This window comes from Dermacentor silvarum, chromosome 7, assembly GCF_013339745.2.
Source record: "Dermacentor silvarum isolate Dsil-2018 chromosome 7, BIME_Dsil_1.4, whole genome shotgun sequence".
Lineage (NCBI taxonomy): Eukaryota > Metazoa > Arthropoda > Arachnida > Ixodida > Ixodidae > Dermacentor > Dermacentor silvarum.
In genome coordinates, this window is record NC_051160.1 from 81,320,550 (window position 1) to 81,340,879 (window position 20,330).

Here is a 20,330-nt window from a genome sequence, read left to right on the forward strand (position 1 = left end):
ACTTCGGCGAACAAGAGTTTTATGAAGGAGTTATATAGGAGAAGGCGTTTTAGCTACGTTTCGCCGTAGCTAGTCAAGTGTGAGATTTACATGTTGGTTATGTAATTGACGTGAGTCTTGTTATGTAATTGACATGACATGACAGGTTAGAGGTAAATTTTACATCCATGTTTTCCTCACTGATGGCAGCATTTATTTCGGGGCTGCATAAACAACGGTATTTTTCATTTCATACTGCAGGCAAGTATGCAAGATTTCTTTTGAAAACAACCTTATACTTACATCCCAGGTAAGCCTATGACCCTCCGAAAAAAGTGTAGCTATCTGGCTATGCAGATGACATCAAGCACATGGGCATATTCATGCGTTGCTTGTAGCCAGGGTAGCGGCAAGTATTCTTCCACGTGACAGCACACGTATATGTGTGTTCTCTATCTGTCATGCGGAGAACTCTGAGAAAACCTTCTGCGCATTGAGGATGCGCCCACTAATTTTGTAAACGACGGAACTTTTTATGATAGGTGCTGGAAGAAAGCATTGTGCTGCTTACAAAAGATATATATTCTGATCAGAAAAGTGGGTGTCTTTTTTATTGATTTAAAGCGTTAGCTTTCCTTAGCTCGTTCCTCAGTTTCGTAGCAGTACAATTCTCAGCGGGAACCTTGGCAACACGTCAGAAGGTGCTTGTATGCATGGGTTTGCGCTTGTTGATATTGGGGGATAAAGTGCGCTTTTAGTGGACTTTCGTTCGCAGTATTCAAAGTGTCAGAAAGGTGGTCATCATGAAAAGTAATCTCATCGCATTTTACTACTGCAAGTTGTTAGCAGTTTAGATTAGCCATACAAAACATTTTAGATCTTTATTTCGCACTTCACGCTGAAACGATATATAGTACATTGGAGTGCGAAATTCAACAGCGCGCAGGGGCAAAGACCCAATGCAAATGATTCCGCATGCGCTTCCAACGATAAGATTGATCAGTGATACAAAGCTGGGCACCGTGCAACTGTATAAGGTGTTGTTGCTCACCACGCATCACAATGGGCAAAACACACCTAGTACGTCTGCAGTAAAGCAGAAGAGTTGCCGCAGTGAAGTCACGCCTCGACATCGTTTTCGAGAGATGGCGGCGCCGTGGATGTTTACCACTGCATCGCGTTAACCCTCTAACGGTCAACTAAGCAATATTGTTACATGTGTAGAGACACTAATAAATGAACGAATTACGATGTATTTATAACAGCAGCACGGCCCGACACCAAGTTGGAAACCAGCTTGTTCCAAGCCCAGATGTCCATCTTATTCTACCTTTGGGCCGTATCTCTTATGCGTGTGTTGACTTTGTTCAGATGGCGGCAATCCACACATAGCGCAATGTCCAGTGCTTTTTAACGAACGCTACTGGTGAAGTCCCCGGAATCGAAGAAGGGGCATTGATGAACATCGGAGCTGTTCTTAGTCGAGCGTGCGCCGTCGATGACGGCGCCATCACGAGGTCACGTGACCCGCTCACTGGGAGGAGAGGAGCCGACCAATCGGATCGTGCTCCGGAGAGTAGGAGTAGAGGCGCCGGGGTATAATAGCAGGTGTGTGCGTCGCGCCCTCATCGCACGATGGACGTCGCTCGGCGTCCGCTGGGCTCCCGGTCTAGCGGTAAAGAAAGCAAAAGAGTTCGTAGTTGATTTAATAACTTGGTTTAAATCGGAGTGGTATTGAAGCACTTCATTCATCATCGTTGGGGACTTCAACGCGGATATAGTTAAGGAATCTTGGCTAATAAAAAAAGAAACATACGTGACAATTGCAGGAACAGAACGACCACAGCTGCGCTGTTTCTACATATTTCACTTCGTGGAACTGGCTGCATTTTTTCTTTTTTTTCTATTGAACATATTGTTAACCTCAGTTTGTAGTACAATCTCAGTTTGAAGTATCTGGTGTTCCGATATAGGTATTCGATGTGGTTAACTGTGAATCGGAGCAGTATCCCCGATTATTAATACGATGTGTGACAGCATCCGTCTGGCCTAAGGAGCGATTGCCGAATTCTCAATCAAACCTGTAAGAAAACAACACAGGGTAGAAGTATTGAGGAGCTTGTTCAGGTAAAAGGTCCGTCGCAATCATTTTCAGAATCTTGCAATCAACAAAAGGCAGACATTGGAGACCTGGTAGGCTCAGACGAAGCACCGGGTGAGAAAGCCGCCACCTCATGTTCATCTAAAGGCTCAAGTTGGGCGAGGAAATTTCTTTGAGGCAAAATGTCCTTGGTTAGACCGAAGTTTCCATACGAAGTTTCCAGCTCGAACCTGACAGTGCAGCTCTGGGCCGTCCAGCGAGCCGAGAAAGCCACTTCGAGACAAGGTCTCGGAACCGCGTCCGCGGCGGGTGGCCAGACCCACTAAAGATACGCCGGACTCAAATCTTATCGATTTGATAATAAAGTTTACGTTCTTCCATACGGGATGCAAATTAGTTTGGTCGTGATATTCAGAACTGTGTATTCTTCAGTGGAATGTCGGGCAGTGGATTGATGAGATACTCTCCAACATGAAAGGGCGGAGAAAACGACAGGTCAATATGTGATAACGATTAGGGCGGGCGTCGAACGAAGCTGGTGTGGCTTAAGCGCCTGCGGGACGCATCATAAGTATCCGAAAAAATAGGTAGTTCTAGCCAGAGGGTGCCCGCGGAGCAGTCAATTAATAAGAGCTAAATGCGGGGGAAAACCAAGGCCGACAATTAAGTCGTGCGCGCAATGATCAATCAGAGTAAAAAAATACAGCAGTGTGGCGGCCGTTGATGCTGTCGCGGGCTGTACACATGCTGGCGACAGGATCACCACCACCATTCGCAACGCGGACATTTATTGGTGCAGGAGTAAGCAGCTTTCTTATTCGTCGTCGGCAGACAGCGCATATATACTAGAGGTGGGCGGCTCTGTCGAGCAGCGCAGTCCCAGCAGTGCCTTCAACAAGCAATTCAGGAAGCTTCTGGTTCGTTGGAAAAGTGCACGGACAACCTCAGGGCATGGTAGACATCGCAGCTTCACCTCCAGAAGCTGCAGTTCCTTGTTTTCCAACCAGGTGCTAGCGAGAATGGACGGCGACGAGGAGCGACGGTGCTCGGGCAAATGACTTATGACTGAGGACGTAGGAATGACGGCAATCGGCTGTAGCAAATATTCTGAGTTGGGACGTCAGATTTACGGAAATATGCACAGTTGTATGTCGGCGATTGAGTTGGCAAACGGTTGCTGCAATGAGGAGAGATGTGGCCAATGTGGCAGTAGGGGAAGCATGTGGGCCTGTCGTCAGAGGTGCGCTATTAAGAGGAGTTGTGGGATTTGCTGCTGGGTTGTCGGGGACGAGGATGGCCGCGATAGAAGTTTTACATGCTGCTTACGCGGGTCGAAGAGCACATGAAGTGAACAGCAATATTTTCAAATTCCTCCGGGCAGCGTCCAGGATCATAGCAATCGTGGCTGGTGATAGGTCAGAAGGCGCCGCGGATAGGGATGGTGAGAGCTCGCGGCGAATGGCACTAGTTACACTGTCACATGGGATTGGCTGGCGGGAATGGTACTCACAAGTCGACATAACCGTGTTACTTGGCAGGTGCACGATGTGGGGCTAAAGACCTCACCTGATAGGTTGTTCAAAGCTGTGGCAGTCTTTGATGATAGCGTCAGCAGTAGAAACGGTTGCCGAAAACCACCAAACTGAAGGCGTCGCATATGATATCGTTTACTATATGTGCCACTTTGTCTGTTTCGGACATCTTGTCAGATTTGCGGCAAAGAGCCAGGGTCTCTTGTATGTATGAGATACAGGGCTCTGTGGGGCTGTGAACATGGTTCGGAAGCAGTTGTTTTTTACCTGCGACCATGCGGCCGAACCGTTCACCGAAGAGTTCGCAAACTTTTTTTTAATAACTCAGCTAGATAATTCCTCTTCATGGGTTCAGTACCACTCGCGTCAGGTACCACTAAGGTAAAAAAAAAGCTACGTGCTGTCGCGTTCCTAATGGTCGATCCACCCTTCAACGTCAGTGCCGTGCAAGACGGAAAACAGACCAGGGGCGTGAGCCTGGGTAAACATCATGACTGGAGCAGTCTCACAAGTCGTAGCCGACGCTCATGGGGCTTTATCTTCGGCAGGCATGGTAGCGAGCTCAATGTGGCGACCGCTGCGGAGGTCCGTGGGCTGGAGGGGGATTACAAACCTACATCAAAATTTTACGTGGGGAAAGCCACAAACAAGGAACTGGTCGCGATGTATTTACGAGAGCAGCGCAGCCAGATGCCATAGTGGAACCCCGCTCGTCCAAGGCCCAGGCGCCTCTGTTCACCTAACTTAGCACCACGTCTCTTAATCGTTTGTTGTACGACAACAATATTGTTTACATAACATAAACTTCAGCAGAAACTGCACAACTTAAAACACCAGTCACGGATTTTAAACTTTACCCTAAGTTTCTTAGCTTGTCACCATTGACCTTCACAAAAACATCCCCTTAAGCACAAGTGTACACACGTTCTGGTTCTCTTCTCACGCACTTCAGTTCTCGCACTTACACCGTGGGAAAATTGAGGAAGACCACAGAAAGAAAGAGTTCGTCTTATTCACCAACTCTCTTGGCGCCTTAAAGGCGCTGACGGGGACACCAAGAGTCGGAATGTGTGTGATTGATTTTAGGGGCCTCGGTGCATCCCTTCATCCGGATTACAGCATGCGCGTACGAGTAGCATGCATACCGAGATACTCGGGCAGCGTCGGCAACTGTGCAGCAGACAGTGCCGTGAGCGAGCAGTTATTTTCCCAATTATCTCCCCTGGACCAAGTCCCTCTTCCTCATGTGCGCCTGGAAACAGAGGAGGAGCGCGAGCGACTCAAACTGCAATTAAAACGGGATCTGGATGTGCAAATGCCAGACATCTTCTATTTTCTTAGGGGACTTCTTCGGGCTGCGCCAGTTCTGGTGTACAAGACCAGGACAGGCGCAGCACTCGCAGAAAATGTCCTGGCTAAGTGGTGCGCTTGCGCTGCTTCAAGGAATACGCGAAGTCATGAGAGGCAATGCCTGGAAAACGACGAGGACGAAGGGACATAGCCATACGTGATGTCACTGCCAGTGACAGGTAGAAGGTGCGACATGGGAGCTCGTCTGCCTGTCAGGAACCTATTGTGGGACTGTCCCGATCTCGGGATAGTACGAGAGAAACACAAGGGAAGTGGCATTACCTCGATGGAGGCATCGACAACGCCTCCCCCTCAGACTGAAGCACGGCCAACTATCAACTATTTATGGGAGTTTGTTCGTGCGCCTCGCTTGATCAGTAGGTCATGAACATGTGGTTTGTTTTATATTTCGTTGTTTATTTTATGATTCCAGCCATGAACCCTCACTCCTGCTTATGCCACTGAGCCATCCTTTTCGTTAATTTCAGTCTCTCTCACATGTTAATCTTAATTTTTTTAATTTCCGCAAGACATTTCGTTACATGTACACAAAATATTGTTACCCTCATAGACATCATGGCTAGTGGCGGAACCATTTAATCAAACGCATGTTTTAATTTGCAGCAACGAAACATATGGCGCACATATATTTTCTGAAAACAGCAAAATGAACACAAAACTTCATAACTCACAATATTAGCTATTCACATGTTTATTAGGAAGTGCTTTATTGTTGGTGATTACTTTAAACATAATTGCTATTATTTGTGCCCAGCTGATTTATGGTGCCGTGAAACCCGGGAGACGACTGGCGTCCTGCACTAACGATGGATCGGCTGCGACGCAGCAGAGGCGTACTTCGAGCCGCTGCTACAAGGCTCATCTCGTCCGCTACCGAAGCGCTACAAGCCGAGCACCCTTCGTCATCCGACCTGCAAGTTATTTTGGATGACCTGCAGGACAAGGACTCGGCGCTAGAAGCGCTCGACGAAACGATTGCCGACCTCATGGACGACGGTGACGAGTATGAGGCGGAAGCCACCGTCGCTCTGGAGTACCACGATAAGACCCACAACACCATGAGCCGGGTCTACTTCATTCTCAATTCTGCTGCAAGAGCCGGAGACAGCACCACACAGGGCGTTCTGAGCGAAACCACCACCCAAGGCGTCTCCACTCAAGCAAGTTCCCGAGCACCGTTACACCGAGTTGCCCTATCGAAACTACAGGTACCCCTTTTTCCCGGGAACTTCGCGAGTGGCAGGGCTTCTGGGAACTTTTCGAGGCCACGATCCACACTAACCGCGAGCTGTCCGTACTTTCGTACTTAAGATCCTACTTAACCGGAACAGCGAAGCGTGCAATCGAAGGGGTGTGTCTGGTGGAAGCGAACTACGCTGTAGCAGTGAAAATGCTCCTAGAGAGGTTCGGCCGTCATACCGCCCTCGTTGACGACCACGTCGAGTGTTTACTTGACATCGCGACCTTTGATCGCTCTTCTCAGGTATCGCAGCTGCGGGAACACTACGAAGAGGTGCGCTTTCGTACAAGCTGCCTCGATAGCCTCGGGGTTCCAGCATCATAATACTCGGTCATTCTTCATCGCGTCCTTATGCGATCGCTTCCCGAAGATATGGCTATTCTCTACCGTCAACGCATGAAGGAGACTGAGCCCGGTGACGGAGGTGCGGAGGAGGTGCGAAAGGTCATGAAGTTCCTGCAGGTGCAAGTCGAGAGGAGAGAAGAGAGCCATGCCTCCCGTTCAAGGTGCCTACCGAAAACTACCTCCGCGGGACAAGGGCGATGCCGACCTTGTCTACCACCACAGTACCGTCAGCATTAGACTTGGCCGCAGGATCTGCATCGAACGAGCATCCCTGCTGTGTACTGCGCGATAACCGTGACCACACCATAAAGCACTGCCACGCCAAATTGTCAGCCCACGACATCAGACGCCGGCTTGCTGGAAAGAACTGCTGTTTTAAATGCGGCAGAGAGGGCCATTAGCACGAATGTGCCGCAACGCCGCGTGGCTCGAGTGCAAGTTATGCTCGAAATGTCACCTTTCCGTACTTTGCGCCATATGGAACCAACATCGCAACTACCCGTCTCCGGAGAGCAGTGATCCATTTGTTCACCATGATCCAACGATAAGTGTCAAGCCGCCTGTGACAAGTGCTCCAGCTAGTAGTGATACGTCTGCACCTGTCTTTATGCAAACGGCCACAGTTTTGGCGGCCGGAAAACAGAATTCCGTGTTAGTTCGACTATTGCTTGACACCGGCTGCCAGAGAACCTTTATTCGACGCGACCTGTCCAAAGGGCTCGACCTGCCTTCCCTCGGGACAGCAGACCTCTCTCTCTGGACGTTTGGCACTTCTTAAGTGTTCCCGCCCTTACAGCTGTCGAAGCGTCAAGCTCGAACTTCATAGTCGGTTCGACTCCCGCAACGTCACCGTAGACGCGTTGGAGGTACCGCAAGTCTGCACCGTGAAGACTCCAGCCATCGGACAAGATCTCCTAACACAGTTGTGTGAACGCAAGATGTTTGTCGCAGATGAGAATCGACTGGGCGATCGGGCGATACCGACAATCAGTGTCCTTATAGGATCAGTTTACTATTGGCGCATAGTGACCGGAACAATAGAACGTCTAAGCAGCGATCTCTGCGCGGTCGAGACGGTCTTCGGTTGGCTGGTGCAAGGCGTCTACCCAGTAAGGCCCGCCAATGCCTTGCCTAATTGGAACTCCAGCGCATCTGCCCTATTCCTTGCGTGTGAGCGGAATGGCAAACAGCACATGACATTGCTGACCCGACGGAGAGGTGGCAACTTGGTGCAATAGGCATCACCGACACCGAGAAGACACCAACGAACGTCGACTACCCCAGTCAGCCTCGTTCCAGCCCATGGTCGAAATTTAAGTCCACCCTGTTCGACCACGACGACACGCCACATCTGAACGAGTCGCCAGCGCGGTACACCAAGGTAGACCATTCGTTTAAAGTTCCAGAGAACAACTACAAGCACATGATGAAATCTACCATTATTAGAAACAGCGTTTTCGCTAAGCAAGAGAGTGGGCTCCACGAAAACCACCGAGGGACGAGTGACTGTGACAGAGAAGTCGAAAAACAGCCCCTGAAAAGAGTGACGTCACCTGAATCAAGACAGATACTAAGGTCACAGTCGATGAGGATGCTCAAGAGACCAGTTGCTGAACCGCTCATCTACCCCTACAGTCTTGCACTAGGCCAAACCAGTCAACGCGCAACGTGCGCAGATCGCACGTCAAAGGCCACTCACTGGATGTAAGCCAACCTCGACAGTGAGAAGTACATTCTTCTCAGTTACTTCGTGAACAAAGTGTGGGAGACACGGAAATTGCCGCTGCAGAATCACCACTCCTCCTACCACCACCGCAGTGAGGAGGCCGGCCATCACCGGCAAATCAGCGCTCGAAACCGTAGCCCCGCGACCAGCTACAGCACAACGTCAGCGACCCGACCATGGGTGAAAACCCCGACCCGATCGTATGCTACTGCGCCGATTTTACCGGCCAAAAGGCTCACCTTCTTCGACCAACAAGGCCACATCGCGCCGACAACGGCAAGTCCACCACCGCCGGAGACGCCTGACGACTCGAACTTCTACTTCAGCCACGGTCAAGTGAAAGTGTGCGACATTCTCAACACTGTGGCTCCGGCCATCCCTCGGACGCCGTCGGTTGATTCATGGGCTTCCGTTCCATCCTGGTGAGATGGCAGCAGCAACCGCAACCGCTGGCGCCACAGCAGCCAGCTCGTCTCGTTTTTGTTGCACACTCGGAAAACGACAAGAGAATGCATGTGTTGCGCCGAAGAAAACATGCCGCGAGCGCAACGAAAGCGCGTCAAGCCTTCAGCAACGAAGCTGGCCGCTCTCAGACTACGGTAGTCTTCCGCCGAAGAGGCTCTTCGCGTCTAAAGATCCCACAGAGCCCTCGTCGTAGGCCTCGCCGCGCGAGGTCCGTCCGCCGCTACCCTGGCCGACATGGCCAACTTGTTCAAGCGCTTCCTGACCATCTTCGGCTACAAGCTGGACCGCAAGTGAGGCAACTTCAAGGCTCACGTCAAAAAGACCGACAAAGGCGGTGAGCCGGCCTGGAGCAGCGTTCGCTTTCCCATCGACGACCAGCGTCGCAAGAAAAAGATTCGGCAAGTTGGACGACCGCAATGTCGTGCTCCAGGAGTAGCCAGCCTTCAGGGCTTACTGTAACTACTGGCAGGTCCACAGCCTTGCCTGCCTTGTTCCTGGAAAACCTACCTGTCCTTTCATCTCGCCGTCCTTCCTCACCTTCCTTCAAGAACCGCCCTTCCATCAAAGGACTTCGTACCGCACTCCCGTTATACCGAAGTCCTATTAAGCCCCCGAATTCAGCCAGTTGTTGGCTTACGATTCCTCAATACAGCGCCCGCATCTGTGAACGTCGTTGGATCTAATTCCGCGCACTGCTCTGCCTATGCCAACTCGAAGCGCCAGAAACTCCGACAGCAACCGTCGTTTCCTGCAAATGTGTTATCGTCTCTTTCCTATAAGACCGACTTCTATAACCTCTGCCACGTTCGACATGCTTCCAGCACATCCAGCGTCATCTGCTAACTCCAGTATCTATGTGCCACCCCTCTTCACTGCACTGTGGGCCAGATGTATTTAAGTGCTCTAAAATGGCCGTTCTTGATAAGTAGTACTGATTATCGACCCGCAGGACCGACGTCCTTTCCAGCGTGTCTACGTTCTGAAAGCGCACACGCGCAAAGCAGCCGCGGGAGTGTATTGAAAACTATAGAAGAAGAGGTTTGAAACGCAGGACGATGGCTCGCGCAGCCGCCATCATACCAGTTGGTTCAATAAACCGCAACAGTCGGACGCGCAGTCGCTGCGTTCCTTACACTGACTATGTTTTTTTCTGTTGTACATTTGCTTTTTTTCTCCTTTCTTTAAGCCCACGAATGTCTAAGGTGATGAATTTAACATGTCGAAATCGAATTGGTAGTTCATAATACAGCGTAGTTTGTTGCAATAACAAATATGAATAAAAAGCGCTGGAGGCACGAATGTTATAGCGCTACCCTCGTTGTACTGAGCCGTTATCACTGTTAGATATAGATGGAGAGGTAAATGGAGGCTTAGATGATCACCAGCGAGGTGGTGTTTGTTTGGTACACAAAACGACGAAGTGAAGTCTATGAACAATCAGCACTACTTTCAATTGGCTCGATGTCGCCAAGACAACGTTCTGCCTTCCAGGTATGGCATTATGATTGGGGGCATGCATACTGTAAACATAATAGCGTATCTGTTCTGATGCTGTGTGTATGTCATGGTCTGAATGTAAGGGACAATAAATTTTAAACCAACGTTGTCTAACATTTGATTGGGCGCTTCCCACCAATGAGGGTTTTCTAACGGTCCCATCTCATGCAACATCTTAGTGTGGTACATCCAGTGCCATTGTCAGTAATCCTTATCACGTCATGCAGTGTTGTTAAATCCTTGGTGAATTCCAGGCCCCTGTGTTTCGTTTTCCTTTGGTTCAACAGCAGTTGCCTTATGTGCTGCATCGAGCGAAAATGTGGCGGCCGGTATCTTTAGAAGAGATCTGGAGCTCAACGCTAAACGAAACTACCGATGTACGCGCTTCGCCATTCGGTGGAAACTACTTATGGTATTTGTGAACGTATCTACCGCACAACTACGAAAGTTTCCCAATAACTCGGAGACAATAGAATGAAGCTCTATCGGATTTCGCCTCACGGAAATGTCCTGCCGTGGGATATATTTAGACAAAGATACTTTGCTCACTCGATGCTCACTAACACGGGCGTGCCCCTGGGTTCCATACTGGGTCCTCTCTTATTCTTATTATATGTCAATGATATGCCTAACTGTCGTTCCTCTTCTAAATGTATACTTTATGCAGACGATGCTACTATCATCAACTTAAATAAATGTCTTCCAACTCTAATATCCAACCTTAATGATGATTTATACAGCCTGCTGGAGTGGTGCCATACTAACCAGCTACAGATAAACCCGCCAAAACAAAATTTGTTTTATTGACTTCCCATCAACGAACACTTCATTCCAGTCATCCTATTTTTCTTGGTGCCAGTCCCATCCCTTCAAGTTTTTCCTGTAATTATCTTGGTCCAGAAGTTGGCAGAAATATCAAGTTTATTGAACACATATCAAATGTAAAACATAAGATTACCTACGGGATTAGGGTGCTTCTAAAAACACGACACATATTTAACTATCAAATATTACTATCCTTATACTTCTCATTAATTCATTCACATATTAACTACTGCGCTACTTCTTGGGGAAACACATACGCAAGCCAATTAAACTCATTGCAAATACTACAGAATCAGGCTAATAGGATAATTACATTTAGCCCCTTTGACCATAACGTCACATATCTTTTACGAACTAACCGCATTCTCCCAGTCGCAAAATTAGTTAAATATAACCTCGGCACCTTTCTGTTCGAACAGATCAATAACTCACATAAAAACAGGAACTTCATTTTGCCCAAAATACATAATAATTATGGCAAACAAAGCGCCCATTTTTCATCCGTACCATTCTGGAACACACTACCATTAGATATAAAAACACTTAAAATTCATGAATTCAAGGAACAACTAAAAGAATACATTTTGTCTAATACTGATGATTAGTTTATACTCATAGCCATTCTTTCAGTGTGCCTTCATTTAATTTTCAAAGTAGTGCAATTTGATTCATGTTTGATGTCCTTGTCATGCACATGTATTTGAGTTTAAGAATTATATTATGTACGTCCAGTCATTTATACTCTACACTCTTAGTGTTCCGCAAATTATACTACAATGTTTTTTTATATATATGCCTCCTATCTATGAACGCTTAATTCTTTAACCTACTTATGCTTAAATCTGTAAGTAGTTCTTGTTCACGATGTGCTACAACTCCTGTAATCTCTACCTTATTATGTTTAAATTGTAAATATTATGTTTTAATTTCATTATGTTTAAATTGTTCACGATGTGTCACAACTGCTGTAATCTGTACTTTATTATGTTTAAAATGTAAAGGAGGTCCCATTAAAGTCTTTGACTTCGGGACCTCCTTTTTTGTACTAACAGCCTGTAATCTCTTTACTGACTTTCAATAAAATCGATTCTGATTCTGAAGGCCAGTAGCGTTCCCCAACTTCACCTCGGTTCCCTTGTTCACTCTCGCTAGCTTAATGAAAATTGGCACTTTCCAAGATCAATTTAAAATACTCTGTGTCAGAGTAATTCATATTTGTCTACCTATAAGGTGTCGGACAGAAGGCTATTCTTTATTGGTTATGAAAACAAAAGGCATTGCGCGAATCGATATATACTTAAATACGGGCTTCGTAAATATAAAATGTTCTTTAGTACTCAGTGGGCGCATTTACCTGGACGTAGTTGCAGATGACCGAAGCAATCAGTGTGTACACCGCTATTCTGAGACCTGTGCTTTGGTAGTATTCCATACGGGGGCTAAAGAAGAAGGGTGAGAAAGAAAATAAACGCGTTTATTCGATTGTAAGACACCGCGCGACATTGTGTGGTTTATTTTGAATGAAATTTGGGAGAGACACTTAGGACTGCATACGTTTTGGAATCCGACAGCATTATGCTGTTTGTAGACCTCGGAACGTCATGTACGCGCTCATATCATACACTCACATTGCGGCACCAACTCCTCCTCAGTATCTTCGCCGTCACGTGCCCAATGACGGAATCTATTCGCACACCTTTACTAAGCCAGACGTGTGGAGCCGCCATGGCGTCGTTAGGTAGACATCTGCCAAACTTTATTGTGTGGTCAGAAAATATGCCAGGAAGCATTTCTGGGTATATGAGAGAAGTGTACCTTTCGTGTCGTATCTTGCAAAATCATTTCTCCCTCGAATACCTCTGTCGCGTATTGGCGGAAAAAACTATACAAAGACTTATGTGATGTATTTCTTCCCACTCCCCTGTATAAAACCCAATACAATGATGGTCCAGGTCAAGACATCTTAAAAAGGGTAAAAAACATGCCTGTTAGGGGAGGTGTCAAAACCTTCCTCTTTAAACTGCATACTAATACGCTAGAAGTAAAGACATATATGGAAGACAAAGGAATGTTCGTACCTTGTGGCACTCACTGTTTTATATGTAGGAAACCAGAGACAATTGAACACGTTTTTCTAGATTGTTCCGGAGGTTACTTCTTTTGGGACATACTTCAAAGAACTTTAAAAAAAGACTTACCTATAGATAGCTACGGCATTAGATTTTTACCGGTCAGTAACGACGAAGGCATCCCATTCGACATGATAATGCTCCATGGCCTATCCTCATGCAGATATTGACGCGCGGCCAATAAGGAGTTACTTTCGCGAATCTGTTAGCAGAATGGTTCAAGTGTATAAACTTCTGGAACCCGAACCAGACTGGCTTCCTAGGTTAGAAGGGCTGATGTACACGCCCGAGTTTTGATTCTTCCCCTTTTCAGCCCTTGATGTGCTGATATGATTGTACACCGTATTTCTGTGTGAATTGAATAAAGGCAATAAAGAAAGAAAAAAAAAAAGCCGCCGTGGCATCGGGGAAACGCGCACGTCCCACACGCCGGAGGCCTGGGTTCGATTTCCAACTAGATTGAAAACCACCTAAGTTTCATTTTTAGCCATTAATCTACTGTCTCTAGAGGAATCTCCCTTAAAAATTTGATTTCAATCCGGGTATATTTTGGCGCATTTTTTAATCTATGCGCCGTCGCAATCACGCCGATGCCAACGAGTTTTCGCGTAATGAGTCATATAATGCTTTCACATTAAAAAGCGCACCTCGTTAGATAAGTAAGCGCCACTTTTATTCACAGTTGTTTCAGTTCTAACACAATACGTCATGACAAGTACAGAGGGCGACACTTTTTGTACAATAGAGACATTGTATCGCTATTTCCTAAAGGCAATGTGCATAACACACATTGGCACTCATAATATTCTTTCACCGAACGTTGAGAAGAAGAAAGGTACTCACTATTGACCACAACCTAACTTCATTTTTTTCCATTATGTCCCTCTCTCTGTTAGCATTAATTGGTGTGAAACAGTTAATTCACTCCTAAAATGAATTGCGAAAGTGATAATCAGTGCGAAAGCTGCACTCAAAATTTAAGAAGCAATACCAGCGACGTATAGTAAAAAAATTTTTCGTGAGGCACATGTGAGCAGCTTCCGGCCTTACTGGGCACTGAGAGAGAGAGAGAGAGAGAGAGGTTTATTTGAAGAAAGGCAGAGAGGTCGGCTTGAACGTTAGTTTGCTCTGGCCCGCTACTCTACACTTGGGAAGGGAAGGGGGGATAAAAGGGGCGATAAATAATTATGATAAGATAAGGAGGTGCGTATATACATGTTCATTACGGTGAGGTCATACTATATTCGTGCATCGAGTCCAGTGGCTTGAAGGAAGGCGATAGTCGCTTCGATGACCACAGCTGGGCTGTTGGGGTCAGGCCAAGGAGCTAATACAATCTCGTCAGATATTGTTATTTTAGTCACTCGTTGAATAGTAGAAATGAGGCTCTGCCGTTCTCGCGCGTACGCTGGGCATGAGCAAAATATGTGCTCAAGTGTTTCTGGCACTTCGCAGTGATCGCAGTTGGGACCAGTGTCACTGCGGCCGATGATATGCGTGTAACGCCTCGTGACTGCAACACCACGACGAATCCGGTGTACATACTTGTTATGCTCCTCTTCTGTTTACGAACCATGCGGAACTTCATTTCTGGGTCCCATTTGTGCAGTCGCCTGTGTCGTCGATCAGGATTGGTCCAGTGCTCAAGTGTACAGTTCCGCATAACGCACCGAAGCAAGGCATTCGTGTCTGTTCGTGAGAACGCAATCCTTTCTTCTGGCGCTTTTTTTACAGCAGTTTTAGCTTCAGCGTCTGCTTGTTCATTTCCTATCACGCCACAGTGTGCAGGTATCCACTGAAAGGTCACGTGGTGGCCGCTTTGGTCGCAATATCGAGAAGCTCTGCGATTTCTAGAGCTAAAATATAATAAGGGCCTTGTCTCCTAACGCACTCAATGGCTTGAAGAGCGGGTTTGGCGTCGCAAAATAAAGTCCATATGCGAGGAGCCTCTCTTGCAAGGAATTGCATTGCCTCATGGATAGCAACAAGTTCTGCGGCAGTTGAAGTGGACTTGTGGTCTAATTTAAACCGTCGAGCGATGGACATTTGCGGGATGACAAGGACTGCGGCAGAGCCGCATGGGGTAACAGAGCCATCGGTATACACGTGTGAAGTACCACTGTATGCTGTAAAAATGTGCGATAGCGTAAGTTGCTTAAGGCCAATGGATGAAACACAGGACTTCCTCGTAATCCCAGGGATTTGAAGTTTAACAAGTGGTTTAGGCTGGACCCACGGATGTGCTCTAGGAAAGCATGGGGAAAAAATCAGACCGGCGGAATGTTTTCATGACGCAATATAGTTCTTGAAAAACTGGAGTTTGGGTGTGTGGCAGGGACTGCTGATAGGGGATGTTGCCTATGTCAGGTCAACAAGCGTATAGGTGCACTCGAAGAGGTTCGTAGAGCATATATACGTTGATTGGACAAGCCCGAGCTTCCGCGATGGTTCCATTGGTTGAGGTGCAGCCTGGTAGGCCCAAGCACGTGCGCAATCCTTGAGCTTGTATGCTCTCTAACGTCCGCACACAGCTGGGTCTGATGTTCGAGAGTACCGGCATGCTGTATCTGATATAGACTACAAACAGGCCTCGGTACAATTGAAGATGTGACTATTCCGACGGGCCCCATCTTGCTCTTGCCACCACCCGAAGCACAAGGACAAAACTCCTTCAGTTTTGACTTCAGTGCAGTGACGTGCCTTGACCACGATAGTTCACGGCCTATGGGTACACCAAGGAACTTGTGTTGTATTACATAAGCTATCGTTGTAACTTTAACGACTATCGGGTATTTAGTCATTAGTTTGTGCGTGCATGAAGGCAAGCACTGCGTATATTTCAATTGAAAGTGGGAGGCCTTGACGTCGTAAGTACGTGGATGTAATTTTCACTGCAGGCGTGGAATCAGAGAAAAATATTCTATACATGTTGGCCAACGCCAACAGCCGCGTATTGCGATTACTCTTTGCCGGTTTTCGACAAATATATTTATACGGCCAAGGGGGTTGGCGCATAGATATATTAAATGCCAGTTTCAGAAAGTGCTTGTTGGCCGGAAATAACCATACGACAATCATCAAGCAGTGCATATGCTGAGACACGGCCACACCTTTACCTAAAGCAGCGTCAACATCGCCGGTGGCAAATTTCAACCTGGACGAGCAAAAATACCTTCAGACAAAGCCATGTATAGCTCCAAAAATACCTTCACACAGACATGTGTGCCTACTCAGGTCTTGAGTAGGTACACATGACGTATCTTAACGGTAAATTGAAATTACATCGTCGAGTAAATTGTTCTACCTATTGAAAACATAAGCCATACTTACAGTAGAAAAATAACAGTGAGGGTCCGTATGGTCGAAAACAATTTACTATAAAACTTCTTTTTACGAACCTGTTACAGTTTCTGTATCAAGGAGGGGGACTGTATAGCTTCGTAATACGACCGCACACTGTTTTTAAACTGCAGTTGCTGCATGCGAGCGCTGGAAAAAATACATGCGAAAAACTCACACTTTTTTTTTCTCTGTGAGCGTGATGATCGTACATAATATTATTGATAAATGGCGATAGCAAGCTTTGCGATTTGCCTTGACGCCACAATATTGTCAATGACGTCAGTTCTGACATTATGAAACAAAATTCAGTGTGAAAAATGATCTAATGTCATTGAGCGGTAAACTTTAATCCCATCAAGGAACACAATACATGATGCCGTAGGCCCAACAAAAATCACGGTCGTCAGCAGAACTTCATAGAACAGCCCGCCCCCTCCCCCACCATTGCCGGCAGAGAAAAAGTGAGTATAGACTCTAGTCGCTTCGCCAAATCTGATGATGAATATAATAAGCAAAAAATACCAAATCTAAGTTCATCACATGCCAGAAGTAAACAGCCGTCAATCTATCATAAATATCAAACTTTGCCCTTTCTCCAACATATGCCGAGTCCCAAAGCCGACTATCTATCGTTTGGTTGTTTTGTTGCAAATGCTGTGGTTTAAGAGGACGCCAGCTTTCCATAAATGCAATTTTTTCTTTACGCAGTTGGCGCGAATAAGCAGAAACATGTCTCCCCAAGGTTTATGACATGACTAGTGAAGTAAGGTGGGGTTAGCGACGACGGCCACCATGATCAATGCCTGATCATGCTGCTTTTGGACGTTTCTTCAGCTCGAATAAACAAGAGTGTTTGTTGGTCTCGGTCGCGTCCACGTGGCTTAAGAAAAACACTTTGCCGCCAGCACCTAATTGGTATCCTTTCGTTGCCGCATCAACGATAATGTGCCGCATGGAAAATAACCAAAGCACGCTTAATTTTTCTTCCTAGAAATATCCCACTTTATAGCGACTGGTACCGTGGCCTTGCCCATTTACAATTTGGAAAGCAGCAAATAATATAATTAAAACTAAAACAAAAAAACTACGAAAAAAAACTGCCAATATTGTATTTTTGGAAGCGGTTCACAAGAAATCAGTCAGAAGAAAAACGAATACCTTGGTTATTCTCCGAAGGAAAAGTCGGTAGGAAAAGGTCCAAAAATTATAGAAATAGATGGGCTCTTCTTTAAAGGAAGGCAGAGAAGTGCGAAAGGGGTGGGCCGGTATTTTGTAGCGATGCATTCGCGATGCTAATGCCTTTTCGCGCTTTTCGCGCTTTGTCAGTGGTCAAAGCGACGGTCTGCTCACATTATCAACAGGATCAGCCGGGCGCGAGCGGTGGATGATAAGACTAGTATAGAATAAAGCATCGCGCATCGCTGCAAAATACCATGCTTATTCCTCCTTCCATAGAAGGGCGGGACAGAAAAGTGAAGACTGAGGATATTCAACAAAAGAAAGGGAAATTATACATATTCACAGCCTGTGTAATTTCTACAGTCGTGGGCTGTGCCCAGTGCCCTAAAAACCCCTAGATCTGCTCCTAAAATCACAGTGGCCCTGATTTTATTGCACCCAGGACTGGTCATATGATAGTGCTGTGCAATTGAATTGTGTAGCATGAGAAACCAGCTTCTGTGGATTTCGCGAGTAGGCCGAACACCATAACAAACGGCGAATCTATTCCGTATGAATACAAGTAAATGAAATAAATGTCCCACAGCCAAAATAAAATACAAATAGTGAAACTTTCATACGCACAAGCGGGACTGCCTGCAGCAAAATGGAATTCTTGCAAGATAAATGGAAATCGAAACTTCTGTTTGGCTTCTGTTTTAGAGACAGCGCAGACCACAAAAATTACTTCATTCCTGCTTTTCACGAACAAAAGCAGCTCATGAAGATCCCATTCCATCATACACAGATGCGCGCATTGTGTTTTGTGAGATACGGGCTGTGAAACAAGTTCTACGTTCCAAATTTCCTAAAGAATAGCTATTTGGCAGTTGCCATCTGCCATTGCTTCGAACAGCTCTACAAGAAAGTAGCAGTTTCGCCCTAAAGGCGAAGCATCGATTGCGATAGCAAACTAGTGGGCAGCTATACCGAGCAAGGGTAGCAACTTTATGGGCCGTATAAACTTGTAAAAATGGGCATACTAACTAAATTACCGCAACGACAACAATGGTATGATAACGGGTGTCTGAAAGTAACTGACGACAACATATTGGCGATGATGGCACCTCACCATGAAAACTATAGAATAACACAAGCATGGTTAAAACAGGATCACAGGGACTCAATGACGTCAATAGAATGACGTGGCACTGTTATTGCTGTGTGACAACAATCGGTTGACATTTATGAAGTGATGAGGACGATCAAACTGCTACGCAGCGACGATGGCGTGATGAGTCATATAACAAATATGGAATGACTGTCGCAGAAACGAGGCGAGGCAGCTGCGTTCGATGTGAAAGAAATCAAGGTTCTTCTTTTCTTTTTATTGCTTTTTTACCGCGCGCGCCTTTGGTGCCCACCGTCGTCTTCTTTCTAGTCTTGTCCGCTTCAATGAGTCAATATATAGCTTCCGGCCGCGAAGAGTTTCCTTCTCATCAGTGGAAACAACCTTCAAGCGTGTAAAGATGTACAGGTCTCCGAACGAATCTTCCTTTGGTTTTTAAGAGATAGGAGCGCGCGTTCCCGTCGACTCCAGAACATACTTCAATGACCTTAGCCAGGTTCTAGGAGTGTGTTAGCTGCTCTTTGGGAGCCGGAGAGTTGCGCACAGGCGTTACCCTCGAGGGAGGACGGATACGACTGCAGCACAGCAAACAAGGATTTAATATGTACAAGGACGGTAAAAGCACGAGGCACACAAAACTAAAGCCATAATTTAACAAAGATGCTCGCTCAATGTAAAATACACAACTCGGACTAATTACAAACTACTAACAAACAATACTCCGTCTCAGTTTCGGTGTCTAGCTCCGTCTTAAAGTCTCTAAGTCAGTCCTAGCCCTGACTCATCAAAGTCTGACCACCCTAGCCCCGGCCTAACTGCGCCGCAAAGCAGAAATGTGGGCTCTTACGGACCGTCGGTTTGAAGTTCTTGTCGTTGAGTCTACGTCGTGCACGTTCGGAGTATTGCGGGTGCCGTAAGCGCCGACGATTCGCGGTTCCGTCGACCTGACCGAATACGTGGCTGGTGCCCCGGTAGCCGCCGCTGACGTGTCACTTGCCGGGTTAGGCTTCGCGAAGCGTTCTTCGCCTTACGTCGATCGGCATTGCGGCCCGGTGTCCCGGTGATTATCGCTTGATCGGGCTCGGCCGATGAAGAGGAATTTTTGCGAAGAGGATCGGAACCACCCTGAACAGCAGCAACTGGTCCCAGGAGCTTCGCCCGGACGTCTCCGAGGTCTACAGCCACGCCTGGGCCTTGCCAGCGTCACGAGCTTCGTGGCCGGGCTCTCTGCACTCCCGTCGTCAGAGCATAGCTGACGAAGCGACCTTCCAGTCCAAGAGCCACTTCGATAATGCTGCTTCGCCTTGTTTCTGCCTCGAACACACCTCGGTTCACGTGCCTCGAGCGCTCGCGCCGTTCGGAACGCTCCGCGATCTTCGTCGTCTTCTGTTTCGTGTACCGGCGGCGTCCGACTCATGACAGAGGGTGTGCCCTGAGCAAAACGATATCTCCTTGGCTCACTATCGTTTCTTGCTTTCTTCCTTTACACTG

The 20,330-nt window shown here is 47.0% G+C and overlaps 1 long non-coding RNA gene across 1 annotated transcript; it reads right to left on the reverse strand.

Annotated features, from left to right (window-relative positions):
• Positions 1 to 1,518: 1,518 nt before the first annotated feature.
• Positions 1,519 to 16,663, reverse strand: LOC125946523 (uncharacterized). Its single transcript, XR_007467641.1, has 3 exons — positions 16,541 to 16,663; positions 12,436 to 12,520; positions 1,519 to 1,648 (listed from the first exon to the last, which is right to left on the reverse strand). It is a non-coding gene; the product is annotated as an uncharacterized LOC125946523 (long non-coding RNA).
• Between the last annotated feature and the right edge of the window lie 3,667 nt (positions 16,664 to 20,330).